The following is a 14,633-nucleotide window of genomic DNA, read 5'->3' as shown; positions in this document are numbered from 1 at the left end:
CACGATTCACTGCTCTTTCCAAAAATTTTGGCATTCATTCGTCATTCAACTTTCACTTATCCTGTGGTTTAAAATCGTTTCCTTCACGTTGATTTGACAGATCAACGTCTCTTTGGAATAAAATTAATGTCCAACAGAGGGAGCCGTCTGTACGGGGATCGGTCATGATAGCACTTGGACATGAAACAGCTTGGGATTTCCGCCTGCTGGATGCGTTTGCACCTCCACTGGAAAAGCCCACTTTTGCAACAAACATCAAATACCGCATCTGCGCGCTCGCAGAGGACCGTATGCGAGCCTGACAGGCTGCGCGCTCAAACCACCACGGGAGCGGGCCCCTCCTTCGTGCTCTCGGGAGGAGGTCATTAAATGAAAAAAAAATCACCCCACTACTCCATCCCCGACCCGCAAGTGCCGTGTCTGCTATAAAGGGGACAATTTTCACGTTTTCCCTCGCTTACGGCCATACTACCCTGAGAACGCCCGATCTCGTCCGATCTCGGAAGCTAAGCAGGGTCGGGCCTGGTTAGTACTTGGATGGGAGACCGCCTGGGAATACCAGGTGCTGTAAGCTTTTGCACCCACCTCCAATTCTCAACACGATTCACTGCTCTTTCCAAAAATTTTGGCTTTCATTAGTCATTCAACTTTCACTTATCCTGTGGTTTGAAATCGTTTCCTTCACGTTGATTTGACAGATCAAGTTCTCTTTGGAATAAAATTAATGTCCAACAGAGGGAGCCGTCTGCACGGGGTCGTTCATGATAGCACTTGGACATGAAACAGCTTGGGATTTCCGCCTGCTGGATGCCTTTGCACCTCCACTGGAAAAGCCCACTTTTGCAACAAACATCAAATACTGCATCTGCGTGCTCGCAGAGGACCGTATGCGAGCCTGACAGGCTGCGCGCTCAAACCACCACGGGAGCGGGCCCCTCCTTCGTGCTCTCGGGAGGAGGTCATTAAATGAAAAAAAAAATCACCCCACTACTCCATCCCCGACCCGCAAGTGCCGTGTCTGCTATAAAGGGGACAATTTTCACGTTTTCCCTCGCTTACGGCCATACTACCCTGAGAACGCCCGATCTCGTCCGATCTCGGAAGCTAAGCAGGGTCGGGCCTGGTTAGTACTTGGATGGGAGACCGCCTGGGAATACCAGGTGCTGTAAGCTTTTGCACCCACCTCCAATTCTCAACACGATTCACTGCTCTTTCCAAAAATTTTGGCATTCATTCGTCATTCAACTTTCACTTATCCTGTGGTTTAAAATCGTTTCCTTCACGTTGATTTGACAGATCAACGTCTCTTTGGAATAAAATTAATGTCCAACAGAGGGAGCCGTCTGCACGGGAATCGGTAATGATAGCACTTGGACATGAAACAGCTTGGGATTTCCGCCTGCTGGATGCCTATGCACCTCCACTGGAAAAGCCCACTTTTGCAACAGACATCAAGTACAGCCTCTGCGCGCTCGCAGAGGACCGTATGCGAGCCTGACAGGCTGCGCGCTCAAACCACCACGGGAGCGGGCCCCTCCTTTGTGCACTCCGGAGGAGGTTTATTAAATGAAAAAAAATCACCCCACTACTCCACCCCCGACCCAGAAGTGCCCTGTCTGCTATAAAGAGGACAATTTTCGCGTTTTCCCTCGCTTACGGCCATACTACCCTGAGAACGCCCGATCTCGTCCGATCTCGGAAGCTAAGCAGGGTCGGGCCTGGTTAGTACTTGGATGGGAGACCGCCTGGGAATACCAGGTGCTGTAAGCTTTTGCACCCACCTCCAATTCTCAACACGATTCACTGCTCTTTCCAAAAATTTTGGCATTCATTCGTCATTCAACTTTCACTTATCCTGTGGTTTGAAATCGTTTCCTTCACGTTGATTTGACAGATCAACGTCTCTTTGGAATAAAATTAATGTCCAACAGAGGGAGCCGTCTGCACGGGAATCGGTCATGATAGCACTTGGACATGAAACAGCTTGGGATTTCCGCCTGCTGGATGCCTTTGCACCTCCACTGGAAAAGCCCACTTTTGCAACAAACATCAAATACCGCATCTGCGCGCTCGCAGAGGACCGTATGCGAGCCTGACAGGCTGCGCGCTCAAACCACCACGGGAGCGGGCCCCTCCTTCGTGCTCTCGGGAGGAGGTCATTAAATGAAAAAAAAATCACCCCACTACTCCATCCCCGACCCGCAAGTGCCTTGTCTGCTATAAAGGGGACAATTTTCACGTTTTCCCTCGCTTATGGCCATACTACCCTGAGAACGCCCGATCTCGTCCGATCTCGGAAGCTAAGCAGGGTCGGGCCTGGTTAGTACTTGGATGGGAGACCGCCTGGGAATACCAGGTGCTGTAAGCTTTTGCACCCACCTCCAATTCTCAACACGATTCACTGCTCTTTCCAAAAATTTTGGCATTCATTCGTCATTCAACTTTCACTTATCCTGTGGTTTAAAATCGTTTCCTTCACGTTGATTTGACAGATCAACGTCTCTTTGGAATAAAATTAATGTCCAACAGAGGGAGCCGTCTGCACGGGGATCGGTCATGATAGCACTTGGACATGAAACAGCTTGGGATTTCCGCCTGCTGGATGCGTTTGCACCTCCACTGGAAAAGCCCACTTTTGCAACAAACATCAAATACCGCATCTGCGCGCTCGCAGAGGACCGTATGCGAGCCTGACAGGCTGCGCGCTCAAACCACCACGGGAGCGGGCCCCTCCTTCGTGCTCTCGGGAGGAGGTCATTAAATGAAAAAAAAATCACCCCACTACTCCATCCCCGACCCGCAAGTGCCGTGTCTGCTATAAAGGGGACAATTTTCACGTTTTCCCTCGCTTACGGCCATACTACCCTGAGAACGCCCGATCTCGTCCGATCTCGGAAGCTAAGCAGGGTCGGGCCTGGTTAGTACTTGGATGGGAGACCGCCTGGGAATACCAGGTGCTGTAAGCTTTTGCACCCACCTCCAATTCTCAACACGATTCACTGCTCTTTCCAAAAATTTTGGCATTCATTCGTCATTCAACTTTCACTTATCCTGTGGTTTAAAATCGTTTCCTTCACGTTGATTTGACAGATCAACGTCTCTTTGGAATAAAATTAATGTCCAACAGAGGGAGCCGTCTGCACGGGAATCGGTAATGATAGCACTTGGACATGAAACAGCTTGGGATTTCCGCCTGCTGGATGCCTATGCACCTCCACTGGAAAAGCCCACTTTTGCAACAGACATCAAGTACAGCCTCTGCGCGCTCGCAGAGGACCGTATGCGAGCCTGACAGGCTGCGCGCTCAAACCACCACGGGAGCGGGCCCCTCCTTTGTGCACTCCGGAGGAGGTTTATTAAATGAAAAAAAATCACCCCACTACTCCACCCCCGACCCAGAAGTGCCCTGTCTGCTATAAAGAGGACAATTTTCGCGTTTTCCCTAGCTTACGGCCATACTACCCTGAGAACGCCCGATCTCGTCCGATCTCGGAAGCTAAGCAGGGTCGGGCCTGGTTAGTACTTGGATGGGAGACCGCCTGGGAATACCAGGTGCTGTAAGCTTTTGCACCCACCTCCAATTCTCAACACGATTCACTGCTCTTTCCAAAAATTTTGGCATTCATTCGTCATTCAACTTTCACTTATCCTGTGGTTTGAAATCGTTTCCTTCACGTTGATTTGACAGATCAACGTCTCTTTGGAATAAAATTAATGTCCAACAGAGGGAGCCGTCTGCACGGGGATCGGTCATGATAGCACTTGGACATGAAACAGCTTGGGATTTCCGCCTGCTGGATGCCTTTGCACCTCCACTGGAAAAGCCCACTTTTGCAACAAACATCAAATACCGCATCTGCGCGCTCGCAGAGGACCGAATGCGAGCCTGACAGGCTGCGCGCTCAAACCACCACGGGAGCGGGCCCCTCCTTCGTGCTCTCGGGAGGAGGTCATTAAATGAAAAAAAAATCACCCCACGACTCCATCCCCGACCCGCAAGTGCCATGTCTGCTATAAAGGGGACAATTTTCACGTTTTCCCTCGCTTACGCCCATACTACCCTGAGAACGCCCGATCTCGTCCGATCTCGGAAGCTAAGCAGGGTCGGGCCTGGTTAGTACTTGGATGGGAGACCGCCTGGGAATACCAGCTGCTGTAAGCTTTTGCACCCACCTCCAATTCTCAACACGATTCACTGCTCTTTCCAAAAATTTTGGCTTTCATTAGTCATTCAACTTTCACTTATCCTGTGGTTTGAAATCGTTTCCTTCACGTTGATTTGACAGATCAACGTCTCTTTGGAATAAAATTAATGTCCAACAGAGGGAGCCGTCTGCACGGGGTCGGTCATGATAGCACTTGGACATGAAACAGCTTGGGATTTCCGCCTGCTGGATGCCTTTGCACCTCCACTGGAAAAGCCCACTTTTGCAACAAACATCAAATACCGCATCTGCGCGCTCGCAGAGGACCGAATGCGAGCCTGACAGGCTGCGCGCTCAAACCACCACGGGAGCGGGCCCCTCCTTCGTGCTCTCGGGAGGAGGTCATTAAATGAAAAAAAAATCACCCCACTACTCCATCCCCGACCCGCAAGTGCCGTGTCTGCTATAAAGGGGACAATTTTCACGTTTTCCCTCGCTTACGGCCATACTACCCTGAGAACGCCCGATCTCGTCCGATCTCGGAAGCTAAGCAGGGTCGGGCCTGGTTAGTACTTGGATGGGAGACCGCCTGGGAATACCAGGTGCTGTAAGCTTTTGCACCCACCTCCAATTCTCAACACGATTCACTGCTCTTTCCAAAAATTTTGGCTTTCATTAGTCATTCAACTTTCACTTATCCTGTGGTTTGAAATCGTTTCCTTCACGTTGATTTGACAGATCAAGTTCTCTTTGGAATAAAATTAATGTCCAACAGAGGGAGCCGTCTGCACGGGGTCGTTCATGATAGCACTTGGACATGAAACAGCTTGGGATTTCCGCCTGCTGGATGCCTTTGCACCTCCACTGGAAAAGCCCACTTTTGCAACAAACATCAAATACTGCATCTGCGTGCTCGCAGAGGACCGTATGCGAGCCTGACAGGCTGCGCGCTCAAACCACCACGGGAGCGGGCCCCTCCTTCGTGCTCTCGGGAGGAGGTCATTAAATGAAAAAAAAATCACCCCACTACTCCACCCCCGACCCAGAAGTGCCCTGTCTGCTATAAAGAGGACAATTTTCGCGTTTTCCCTCGCTTACGGCCATACTACCCTGAGAACGCCCGATCTCGTCCGATCTCGGAAGCTAAGCAGGGTCGGGCCTGGTTAGTACTTGGATGGGAGACCGCCTGGGAATACCAGGTGCTGTAAGCTTTTGCACCCACCTCCAAATCACAACACGATTCACTGCTCTTTCCAAAAATTTTGGCATTCATTCGTCATTCAACTTTCACTTATCCTGTGGTTTAAAATCGTTTCCTTCACGTTGATTTGACAGATCAACGTCTCTTTGGAATAAAATTAATGTCCAACAGAGGGAGCCGTCTGCACGGGGATCGGTCATGATAGCACTTGGACATGAAACAGCTTGGGATTTCCGCCTGCTGGATGCGTTTGCACCTCCACTGGAAAAGCCCACTTTTGCAACAAACATCAAATACCGCATCTGCGCGCTCGCAGAGGACCGTATGCGAGCCTGACAGGCTGCGCGCTCAAACCACCACGGGAGCAGGCCCCTCCTTCGTGCTCTCGGGAGGAGGTCATTAAATGAAAAAAAAATCACCCCACTACTCCATCCCCGACCCGCAAGTGCCGTGTCTGCTATAAAGGGGACAATTTTCACGTTTTCCCTCGCTTACGGCCATACTACCCTGAGAACGCCCGATCTCGTCCGATCTCGGAAGCTAAGCAGGGTCGGGCCTGGTTAGTACTTGGATGGGAGACCGCCTGGGAATACCAGGTGCTGTAAGCTTTTGCACCCACCTCCAATTCTCAACACGATTCACTGCTCTTTCCAAAAATTTTGGCTTTCATTAGTCATTCAACTTTCACTTATCCTGTGGTTTGAAATCGTTTCCTTCACGTTGATTTGACAGATCAAGTTCTCTTTGCAATAAAATTAATGTCCAACAGAGGGAGCCGTCTGCACGGGGTCGTTCATGATAGCACTTGGACATGAAACAGCTTGGGATTTCCGCCTGCTGGATGCCTTTGCACCTCCACTGGAAAAGCCCACTTTTGCAACAAACATCAAATACTGCATCTGCGTGCTCGCAGAGGACCGTATGCGAGCCTGACAGGCTGCGCGCTCAAACCACCACGGGAGCGGGCCCCTCCTTCGTGCTCTCGGGAGGAGGTCATTAAATGAAAAAAAAATCACCCCACTACTCCATCCCCGACCCGCAAGTGCCGTGTCTGCTATAAAGGGGATAATTTTCGCGTTTTCCCTCGCTTACGGCCATACTACCCTGAGAACGCCCGATCTCGTCTGATCTCGGAAGCTAAGCAGGGTAGGGCCTGGTTAGTACTTGGATGGGAGACCGCCTGGGAATACCAGGTGCTGTAAGCTTTTGCACCCACCTCCAATTCACAACACGATTCACTGCTCTTTCCAAAAATTTTGGCATTCATTCGTCATTCAACTTTCACTTATCCTGTGGTTTGAAATCGTTTCCTTCACGTTGATTTGACGGATCAACGTCTCTTTGGAATAAAATTAATGTCCAACAGAGGGAGACGTCTGCACGGGGATCGGTCATGATAGCACTTGGACATGAAGCAGCTTGGGATTTCCGCCTGCTGGATGCCTTTGCACCTCCACTGGAAAAGCCCACTTTTGCAACAAACATCAAATACTGCATCTGCGTGCTCGCAGAGGACCGTATGCGAGCCTGACAGGCTGCGCGCTCAAACCACCACGGGAGCGGGCCCCTCCTTCGTGCTCTCGGGAGGAGGTCATGAAATGAAAAAAAAATCACCCCACTACTCCATCCCCGACCCGCAAGTGCCTTGTCTGCTATAAAGGGGACAATTTTCGCGTTTTCCCTCGCTTATGGCCATACTACCCTGAGAACGCCCGATCTAGTCCGATCTCGGAAGCTAAGCAGGGTCGGGCCTGGTTAGTACTTGGATGGGAGACCACCTGGTAATACCAGGTGCTCTAAGCTTTTGCACCCACCTCCAATTCTCAACACGATTCACTGCTCTTTCCAAAAATTTTGGCTTTCATTAGTCAGTCAACTATCACTTATCCTGTGGTTTGAAATCGTTTCCTTCACGTTGATTTGACAGATCAACGTCTCTTTGGAATAAAATTAATGTCCGACAGAGGGAGCCGTCTGCACGGGGTCGGTCATGATAGCACTTGGACATGAAACAGCTTGGGATTTCCGCCTGCTGGATGCCTTTGCACCTCCACTGGAAAAGCCCACTTTTGCAACAAACATCAAATACTGCATCTGCGTGCTCGCAGAGGACCGTATGCGAGCCTGACAGGCTGCGCGCTCAAACCACCACGGGAGCGGGCCCCTCCTTCGTGCTCTCGGGAGGAGGTCATTAAATGAAAAAAAAATCACCACACTACTCCATCCCCTACCCGCAAGTGCCTTGTCTGCTATAAAGGGGACAATTTTCACGTTTTCCCTCGCTTACGGCCATACTACCCTGAGAACGCCCGATCTCGTCCGATCTCGGAAGCTAAGCAGGGTCGGGCCTGGTTAGTACTTGGATGGGAGACCGCCTGGGAATACCAGGTGCTGTAAGCTTTTGCACCCACCTCCAAATCACAACACGATTCACTGCTCTTTCCAAAAATTTTGGCATTCATTCGTCATTCAACTTTCACTTATCCTGTGGTTTGAAATCGTTTCCTTCACGTTGATTTGACAGATCAACGTCTCTTTGGAATAAAATTAATGTCCAACAGAGGGAGCCGTCAGCACGGGGATCGGTCATGATAGCACTTGGACATGAAGCAGCTTGGGATTTCCGCCTGCTGGATACCTTTGCACCTCCACTGGAAAAGCCCACTTTTGCAACAAACATCAAATACTGCATCTGCGTGCTCGCAGAGGACCGTATGCGAGCCTGACAGGCTGCGCGCTCAAACCACCACGGGAGCGGGCCCCTCCTTCGTGCTCTCGGGAGGAGGTCATTAAATGAAAAAAAAATCACCCCACTACTCCATCCCCGACCCGCAAGTGCCGTGTCTGCTATAAAGGGGACAATTTTCACGTTTTCCCTCGCTTACGGCCATACTACCCTGAGAACGCCCGATCTCGTCCGATCTCGGAAGCTAAGCAGGGTCGGGCCTGGTTAGTACTTGGATGGGAGACCGCCTGGGAATACCAGGTGCTGTAAGCTTTTGCACCCACCTCCAATTCTCAACACGATTCACTGCTCTTTCCAAAAATTTTGGCATTCATTCGTCATTCAACTTTCACTTATCCTGTGGTTTAAAATCGTTTCCTTCACGTTGATTTGACAGATCAACGTCTCTTTGGAATAAAATTAATGTCCAACAGAGGGAGCCGTCTGCACGGGAATCGGTAATGATAGCACTTGGACATGAAACAGCTTGGGATTTCCGCCTGCTGGATGCCTATGCACCTCCACTGGAAAAGCCCACTTTTGCAACAGACATCAAGTACAGCCTCTGCGCGCTCGCAGAGGACCGTATGCGAGCCTGACAGGCTGCGCGCTCAAACCACCACGGGAGCGGGCCCCTCCTTTGTGCACTCCGGAGGAGGTTTATTAAATGAAAAAAAATCACCCCACTACTCCACCCCCGACCCAGAAGTGCCCTGTCTGCTATAAAGAGGACAATTTTCGCGTTTTCCCTAGCTTACGGCCATACTACCCTGAGAACGCCCGATCTCGTCCGATCTCGGAAGCTAAGCAGGGTCGGGCCTGGTTAGTACTTGGATGGGAGACCGCCTGGGAATACCAGGTGCTGTAAGCTTTTGCACCCACCTCCAATTCTCAACACGATTCACTGCTCTTTCCAAAAATTTTGGCATTCATTCGTCATTCAACTTTCACTTATCCTGTGGTTTGAAATCGTTTCCTTCACGTTGATTTGACAGATCAACGTCTCTTTGGAATAAAATTAATGTCCAACAGAGGGAGCCGTCTGCACGGGGATCGGTCATGATAGCACTTGGACATGAAACAGCTTGGGATTTCCGCCTGCTGGATGCCTTTGCACCTCCACTGGAAAAGCCCACTTTTGCAACAAACATCAAATACCGCATCTGCGTGCTCGCAGAGGACCGTATGCGAGCCTGACAGGCTGCGCGCTCAAACCACCACGGGAGCGGGCCCCTCCTTCGTGCTCTCGGGAGGAGGTCATTAAATGAAAAAAAAATCACCCCACTACTCCATCCCCGACCCGCAAGTGCCGTGTCTGCTATAAAGGGGACAATTTTCACGTTTTCCCTCGCTTACGGCCATACTACCCTGAGAACGCCCGATCTCGTCCGATCTCGGAAGCTAAGCAGGGTCGGGCCTGGTTAGTACTTGGATGGGAGACCGCCTGGGAATACCAGGTGCTGTAAGCTTTTGCACCCACCTCCAATTCTCAACACGATTCACTGCTCTTTCCAAAAATTTTGGCTTTCATTAGTCATTCAACTTTCACTTATCCTGTGGTTTGAAATCGTTTCCTTCACGTTGATTTGACAGATCAAGTTCTCTTTGGAATAAAATTAATGTCCAACAGAGGGAGCCGTCTGCACGGGGATCGGTCATGATAGCACTTGGACATGAAACAGCTTGGGATTTCCGCCTGCAAGATGCCTTTGCACCTCCACTGGAAAAGCCCACTTTTGCAACAAACATCAAATACCGCATCTGCGCGCTCGCAGAGGACCGAATGCGAGCCTGACAGGCTGCGCGCTCAAACCACCACGGGAGCGGGCCCCTCCTTCGTGCTCTCGGGAGGAGGTCATTAAATGAAAAAAAAATCACCCCACGACTCCATCCCCGACCCGCAAGTGCCATGTCTGCTATAAAGGGGACAATTTTCACGTTTTCCCTCGCTTACGGCCATACTACCCTGAGAACGCCCGATCTCGTCCGATCTCGGAAGCTAAGCAGGGTCGGGCCTGGTTAGTACTTGGATGGGAGACCGCCTGGGAATACCAGCTGCTGTAAGCTTTTGCACCCACCTCCAATTCTCAACACGATTCACTGCTCTTTCCAAAAATTTTGGCTTTCATTAGTCATTCAACTTTCACTTATCCTGTGGTTTGAAATCGTTTCCTTCACGTTGATTTGACAGATCAAGTTCTTTTTGGAATAAAATTAATGTCCAACAGAGGGAGCCGTCTGCACGGGGATCGGTCATGATAGCACTTGGACATGAAACAGCTTGGGATTTCCGCCTGCAAGATGCCTTTGCACCTCCACTGGAAAAGCCCACTTTTGCAACAAACATCAAATACCGCATCTGCGCGCTCGCAGAGGACCGTATGCGAGCCTGACAGGCTGCGCGCTCAAACCACCACGGGAGCAGGCCCCTCCTTCGTGCTCTCGGGAGGAGGTCATTAAATGAAAAAAAAATCACCCCACTACTCCATCCCCGACCCGCAAGTGCCGTGTCTGCTATAAAGGGGACAATTTTCACGTTTTCCCTCGCTTACGGCCATACTACCCTGAGAACGCCCGATCTCGTCCGATCTCGGAAGCTAAGCAGGGTCGGGCCTGGTTAGTACTTGGATGGGAGACCGCCTGGGAATACCAGGTGCTGTAAGCTTTTGCACCCACCTCCAATTCTCAACACGATTCACTGCTCTTTCCAAAAATTTTGGCTTTCATTAGTCATTCAACTTTCACTTATCCTGTGGTTTGAAATCGTTTCCTTCACGTTGATTTGACAGATCAAGTTCTCTTTGCAATAAAATTAATGTCCAACAGAGGGAGCCGTCTGCACGGGGTCGTTCATGATAGCACTTGGACATGAAACAGCTTGGGATTTCCGCCTGCTGGATGCCTTTGCACCTCCACTGGAAAAGCCCACTTTTGCAACAAACATCAAATACTGCATCTGCGTGCTCGCAGAGGACCGTATGCGAGCCTGACAGGCTGCGCGCTCAAACCACCACGGGAGCGGGCCCCTCCTTCGTGCTCTCGGGAGGAGGTCATTAAATGAAAAAAAAATCACCCCACTACTCCATCCCCGACCCGCAAGTGCCGTGTCTGCTATAAAGGGGATAATTTTCGCGTTTTCCCTCGCTTACGGCCATACTACCCTGAGAACGCCCGATCTCGTCTGATCTCGGAAGCTAAGCAGGGTAGGGCCTGGTTAGTACTTGGATGGGAGACCGCCTGGGAATACCAGGTGCTGTAAGCTTTTGCACCCACCTCCAATTCACAACACCATTCACTGCTCTTTCCAAAAATTTTGGCATTCATTCGTCATTCAACTTTCACTTATCCTGTGGTTTGAAATCGTTTCCTTCACGTTGATTTGACAGATCAACGTCTCTTTGGAATAAAATTAATGTCCAACAGAGGGAGCCGTCTGCACGGGGATCGGTCATGATAGCACTTGGACATGAAGCAGCTTGGGATTTCCGCCTGCTGGATGCCTTTGCACCTCCACTGGAAAAGCCCACTTTTGCAACAAACATCAAATACCGCATCTGCGTGCTCGCAGAGGACCGTATGCGAGCCTGACAGGCTGCGCGCTCAAACCACCACGGGAGCGGGCCCCTCCTTCGTGCTCTCGGGAGGAGGTCATTAAATGAAAAAAAAATCACCCCACTACTCCATCCCCGACCCGCAAGTGCCCTGTCTGCTATAAAGGGGACAATTTTCACATTTTCCCTCGCTTACGGCCATACTACCCTGAGAACGCCCGATCTCGTCCGATCTCGGAAGCTAAGCAGGGTCGGGCCTGGTTAGTACTTGAATGGGAGACCGCCTGGGAATACCAGGTGCTGTAAGCTTTTGCACCCACCTCCAATTCACAACACGATTCACTGCTCTTTCCAAAAATTTTGGCATTCATTCGTCATTCAACTTTCACTTATCCTGTGGTTTGAAATCGTTTCCTTCACGTTGATTTGACGGATCAACGTCTCTTTGGAATAAAATTAATGTCCAACAGAGGGAGACGTCTGCACGGGGATCGGTCATGATAGCACTTGGACATGAAGCAGCTTGGGATTTCCGCCTGCTGGATGCCTTTGCACCTCCACTGGAAAAGCCCACTTTTGCAACAAACATCAAATACTGCATCTGCGTGCTCGCAGAGGACCGTATGCGAGCCTGACAGGCTGCGCGCTCAAACCACCACGGGAGCGGGCCCCTCCTTCGTGCTCTCGGGAGGAGGTCATGAAATGAAAAAAAAATCACCCCACTACTCCATCCCCGACCCGCAAGTGCCTTGTCTGCTATAAAGGGGACAATTTTCGCGTTTTCCCTCGCTTATGGCCATACTACCCTGAGAACGCCCGATCTAGTCCGATCTCGGAAGCTAAGCAGGGTCGGGCCTGGTTAGTACTTGGATGGGAGACCACCTGGTAATACCAGGTGCTCTAAGCTTTTGCACCCACCTCCAATTCTCAACACGATTCACTGCTCTTTCCAAAAATTTTGGCTTTCATTAGTCAGTCAACTATCACTTATCCTGTGGTTTGAAATCGTTTCCTTCACGTTGATTTGACAGATCAACGTCTCTTTGGAATAAAATTAATGTCCGACAGAGGGAGCCGTCTGCACGGGGTCGGTCATGATAGCACTTGGACATGAAACAGCTTGGGATTTCCGCCTGCTGGATGCCTTTGCACCTCCACTGGAAAAGCCCACTTTTGCAACAAACATCAAATACTGCATCTGCGTGCTCGCAGAGGACCGTATGCGAGCCTGACAGGCTGCGCGCTCAAACCACCACGGGAGCGGGCCCCTCCTTCGTGCTCTCGGGAGGAGGTCATTAAATGAAAAAAAAATCACCACACTACTCCATCCCCTACCCGCAAGTGCCTTGTCTGCTATAAAGGGGACAATTTTCACGTTTTCCCTCGCTTACGGCCATACTACCCTGAGAACGCCCGATCTCGTCCGATCTCGGAAGCTAAGCAGGGTCGGGCCTGGTTAGTACTTGGATGGGAGACCGCCTGGGAATACCAGGTGCTGTAAGCTTTTGCACCCACCTCCAAATCACAACACGATTCACTGCTCTTTCCAAAAATTTTGGCATTCATTCGTCATTCAACTTTCACTTATCCTGTGGTTTGAAATCGTTTCCTTCACGTTGATTTGACAGATCAACGTCTCTTTGGAATAAAATTAATGTCCAACAGAGGGAGCCGTCAGCACGGGGATCGGTCATGATAGCACTTGGACATGAAGCAGCTTGGGATTTCCGCCTGCTGGATACCTTTGCACCTCCACTGGAAAAGCCCACTTTTGCAACAAACATCAAATACTGCATCTGCGTGCTCGCAGAGGACCGTATGCGAGCCTGACAGGCTGCGCGCTCAAACCACCACGGGAGCGGGCCCCTCCTTCGTGCTCTCGGGAGGAGGTCATTAAATGAAAAAAAAATCACCCCACTACTCCATCCCCGACCCGCAAGTGCCGTGTCTGCTATAAAGGGGACAATTTTCACGTTTTCCCTCGCTTACGGCCATACTACCCTGAGAACGCCCGATCTCGTCCGATCTCGGAAGCTAAGCAGGGTCGGGCCTGGTTAGTACTTGGATGGGAGACCGCCTGGGAATACCAGGTGCTGTAAGATTTTGCACCCACCTCCAATTCTCAACACGATTCACTGCTCTTTCCAAAAATTTTGGCTTTCATTAGTCATTCAACTTTCACTTATCCTGTGGTTTGAAATCGTTTCCTTCACGTTGATTTGACAGATCAAGTTCTTTTTGGAATAAAATTAATGTCCAACAGAGGGAGCCGTCTGCACGGGGATCGGTCATGATAGCACTTGGACATGAAACAGCTTGGGATTTCCGCCTGCAAGATGCCTTTGCACCTCCACTGGAAAAGCCCACTTTTGCAACAAACATCAAATACCGCATCTGCGCGCTCGCAGAGGACCGAATGCGAGCCTGACAGGCTGCGCGCTCAAACCACCACGGGAGCGGGCCCCTCCTTCGTGCTCTCGGGAGGAGGTCATTAAATGAAAAAAAAATCACCCCACGACTCCATCCCCGACCCGCAAGTGCCATGTCTGCTATAAAGGGGACAATTTTCACGTTTTCCCTCGCTTACGGCCATACTACCCTGAGAACGCCCGATCTCGTCCGATCTCGGAAGCTAAGCAGGGTCGGGCCTGGTTAGTACTTGGATGGGAGACCGCCTGGGAATACCAGCTGCTGTAAGCTTTTGCACCCACCTCCAATTCTCAACACGATTCACTGCTCTTTCCAAAAATTTTGGCTTTCATTAGTCATTCAACTTTCACTTATCCTGTGGTTTGAAATCGTTTCCTTCACGTTGATTTGACAGATCAACGTCTCTTTGGAATAAAATTAATGTCCAACAGAGGGAGCCGTCTGCACGGGGTCGGTCATGATAGCACTTGGACATGAAACAGCTTGGGATTTCCGCCTGCTGGATGCCTTTCCACCTCCACTGGAAAAGCCCACTTTTGCAACAAACATCAAATACTGCATCTGCGTGCTCGCAGAGGACC

General features: G+C 50.5%; 24 non-coding genes across 24 annotated transcripts; all 24 read left to right on the top strand.

The window, feature by feature from the left end:
* Window positions 1-455: 455 nt before the first annotated feature.
* LOC127612422 (5S ribosomal RNA) lies at window positions 456-574 on the top strand. Its single transcript, XR_007965850.1, has one exon. It is a non-coding gene; the product is annotated as a 5S ribosomal RNA (ribosomal RNA).
* A 479-nt stretch (window positions 575-1,053) lies between these two features.
* On the top strand, window positions 1,054-1,172 carry LOC127612411 (5S ribosomal RNA). Its single transcript, XR_007965839.1, has one exon. It is a non-coding gene; the product is annotated as a 5S ribosomal RNA (ribosomal RNA).
* Window positions 1,173-1,651: 479 nt separating this feature from the next.
* Window positions 1,652-1,770, top strand: LOC127612400 (5S ribosomal RNA). Its single transcript, XR_007965828.1, has one exon. It is a non-coding gene; the product is annotated as a 5S ribosomal RNA (ribosomal RNA).
* Window positions 1,771-2,249: 479 nt separating this feature from the next.
* LOC127613159 (5S ribosomal RNA) lies at window positions 2,250-2,368 on the top strand. The gene has a single exon (XR_007966086.1). It is a non-coding gene; the product is annotated as a 5S ribosomal RNA (ribosomal RNA).
* A 479-nt stretch (window positions 2,369-2,847) lies between these two features.
* LOC127612389 (5S ribosomal RNA) lies at window positions 2,848-2,966 on the top strand. The gene has a single exon (XR_007965817.1). It is a non-coding gene; the product is annotated as a 5S ribosomal RNA (ribosomal RNA).
* Window positions 2,967-3,445: 479 nt separating this feature from the next.
* LOC127612378 (5S ribosomal RNA) lies at window positions 3,446-3,564 on the top strand. The gene has a single exon (XR_007965806.1). It is a non-coding gene; the product is annotated as a 5S ribosomal RNA (ribosomal RNA).
* Window positions 3,565-4,043: 479 nt separating this feature from the next.
* Window positions 4,044-4,162, top strand: LOC127615866 (5S ribosomal RNA). The gene has a single exon (XR_007966977.1). It is a non-coding gene; the product is annotated as a 5S ribosomal RNA (ribosomal RNA).
* Window positions 4,163-4,640: 478 nt separating this feature from the next.
* On the top strand, window positions 4,641-4,759 carry LOC127612367 (5S ribosomal RNA). Its single transcript, XR_007965796.1, has one exon. It is a non-coding gene; the product is annotated as a 5S ribosomal RNA (ribosomal RNA).
* A 478-nt stretch (window positions 4,760-5,237) lies between these two features.
* On the top strand, window positions 5,238-5,356 carry LOC127612356 (5S ribosomal RNA). Its single transcript, XR_007965793.1, has one exon. It is a non-coding gene; the product is annotated as a 5S ribosomal RNA (ribosomal RNA).
* A 479-nt stretch (window positions 5,357-5,835) lies between these two features.
* On the top strand, window positions 5,836-5,954 carry LOC127612345 (5S ribosomal RNA). Its single transcript, XR_007965783.1, has one exon. It is a non-coding gene; the product is annotated as a 5S ribosomal RNA (ribosomal RNA).
* Window positions 5,955-6,432: 478 nt separating this feature from the next.
* LOC127612565 (5S ribosomal RNA) lies at window positions 6,433-6,551 on the top strand. The gene has a single exon (XR_007965872.1). It is a non-coding gene; the product is annotated as a 5S ribosomal RNA (ribosomal RNA).
* Window positions 6,552-7,030: 479 nt separating this feature from the next.
* Window positions 7,031-7,149, top strand: LOC127616742 (5S ribosomal RNA). The gene has a single exon (XR_007967168.1). It is a non-coding gene; the product is annotated as a 5S ribosomal RNA (ribosomal RNA).
* Window positions 7,150-7,627: 478 nt separating this feature from the next.
* Window positions 7,628-7,746, top strand: LOC127612334 (5S ribosomal RNA). The gene has a single exon (XR_007965772.1). It is a non-coding gene; the product is annotated as a 5S ribosomal RNA (ribosomal RNA).
* A 479-nt stretch (window positions 7,747-8,225) lies between these two features.
* On the top strand, window positions 8,226-8,344 carry LOC127612323 (5S ribosomal RNA). Its single transcript, XR_007965761.1, has one exon. It is a non-coding gene; the product is annotated as a 5S ribosomal RNA (ribosomal RNA).
* A 479-nt stretch (window positions 8,345-8,823) lies between these two features.
* LOC127612301 (5S ribosomal RNA) lies at window positions 8,824-8,942 on the top strand. Its single transcript, XR_007965739.1, has one exon. It is a non-coding gene; the product is annotated as a 5S ribosomal RNA (ribosomal RNA).
* A 479-nt stretch (window positions 8,943-9,421) lies between these two features.
* LOC127612290 (5S ribosomal RNA) lies at window positions 9,422-9,540 on the top strand. The gene has a single exon (XR_007965728.1). It is a non-coding gene; the product is annotated as a 5S ribosomal RNA (ribosomal RNA).
* Window positions 9,541-10,019: 479 nt separating this feature from the next.
* LOC127615032 (5S ribosomal RNA) lies at window positions 10,020-10,138 on the top strand. Its single transcript, XR_007966788.1, has one exon. It is a non-coding gene; the product is annotated as a 5S ribosomal RNA (ribosomal RNA).
* A 479-nt stretch (window positions 10,139-10,617) lies between these two features.
* On the top strand, window positions 10,618-10,736 carry LOC127612279 (5S ribosomal RNA). Its single transcript, XR_007965717.1, has one exon. It is a non-coding gene; the product is annotated as a 5S ribosomal RNA (ribosomal RNA).
* A 478-nt stretch (window positions 10,737-11,214) lies between these two features.
* Window positions 11,215-11,333, top strand: LOC127612561 (5S ribosomal RNA). The gene has a single exon (XR_007965869.1). It is a non-coding gene; the product is annotated as a 5S ribosomal RNA (ribosomal RNA).
* Window positions 11,334-11,812: 479 nt separating this feature from the next.
* Window positions 11,813-11,931, top strand: LOC127613377 (5S ribosomal RNA). The gene has a single exon (XR_007966168.1). It is a non-coding gene; the product is annotated as a 5S ribosomal RNA (ribosomal RNA).
* Window positions 11,932-12,410: 479 nt separating this feature from the next.
* Window positions 12,411-12,529, top strand: LOC127616737 (5S ribosomal RNA). The gene has a single exon (XR_007967166.1). It is a non-coding gene; the product is annotated as a 5S ribosomal RNA (ribosomal RNA).
* A 478-nt stretch (window positions 12,530-13,007) lies between these two features.
* Window positions 13,008-13,126, top strand: LOC127612268 (5S ribosomal RNA). The gene has a single exon (XR_007965706.1). It is a non-coding gene; the product is annotated as a 5S ribosomal RNA (ribosomal RNA).
* A 479-nt stretch (window positions 13,127-13,605) lies between these two features.
* On the top strand, window positions 13,606-13,724 carry LOC127613763 (5S ribosomal RNA). The gene has a single exon (XR_007966310.1). It is a non-coding gene; the product is annotated as a 5S ribosomal RNA (ribosomal RNA).
* Window positions 13,725-14,203: 479 nt separating this feature from the next.
* On the top strand, window positions 14,204-14,322 carry LOC127615020 (5S ribosomal RNA). The gene has a single exon (XR_007966784.1). It is a non-coding gene; the product is annotated as a 5S ribosomal RNA (ribosomal RNA).
* Window positions 14,323-14,633: the final 311 nt, after the last annotated feature.

The sequence above is a fragment of the Hippocampus zosterae genome, chromosome 1 (assembly GCF_025434085.1).
Source record: "Hippocampus zosterae strain Florida chromosome 1, ASM2543408v3, whole genome shotgun sequence".
NCBI classification, from domain to species: Eukaryota; Metazoa; Chordata; class Actinopteri; order Syngnathiformes; family Syngnathidae; genus Hippocampus; species Hippocampus zosterae.
Note: the sequence above shows the minus strand (reverse complement) of the source record. Positions and strands in the feature narration are given on the sequence as shown.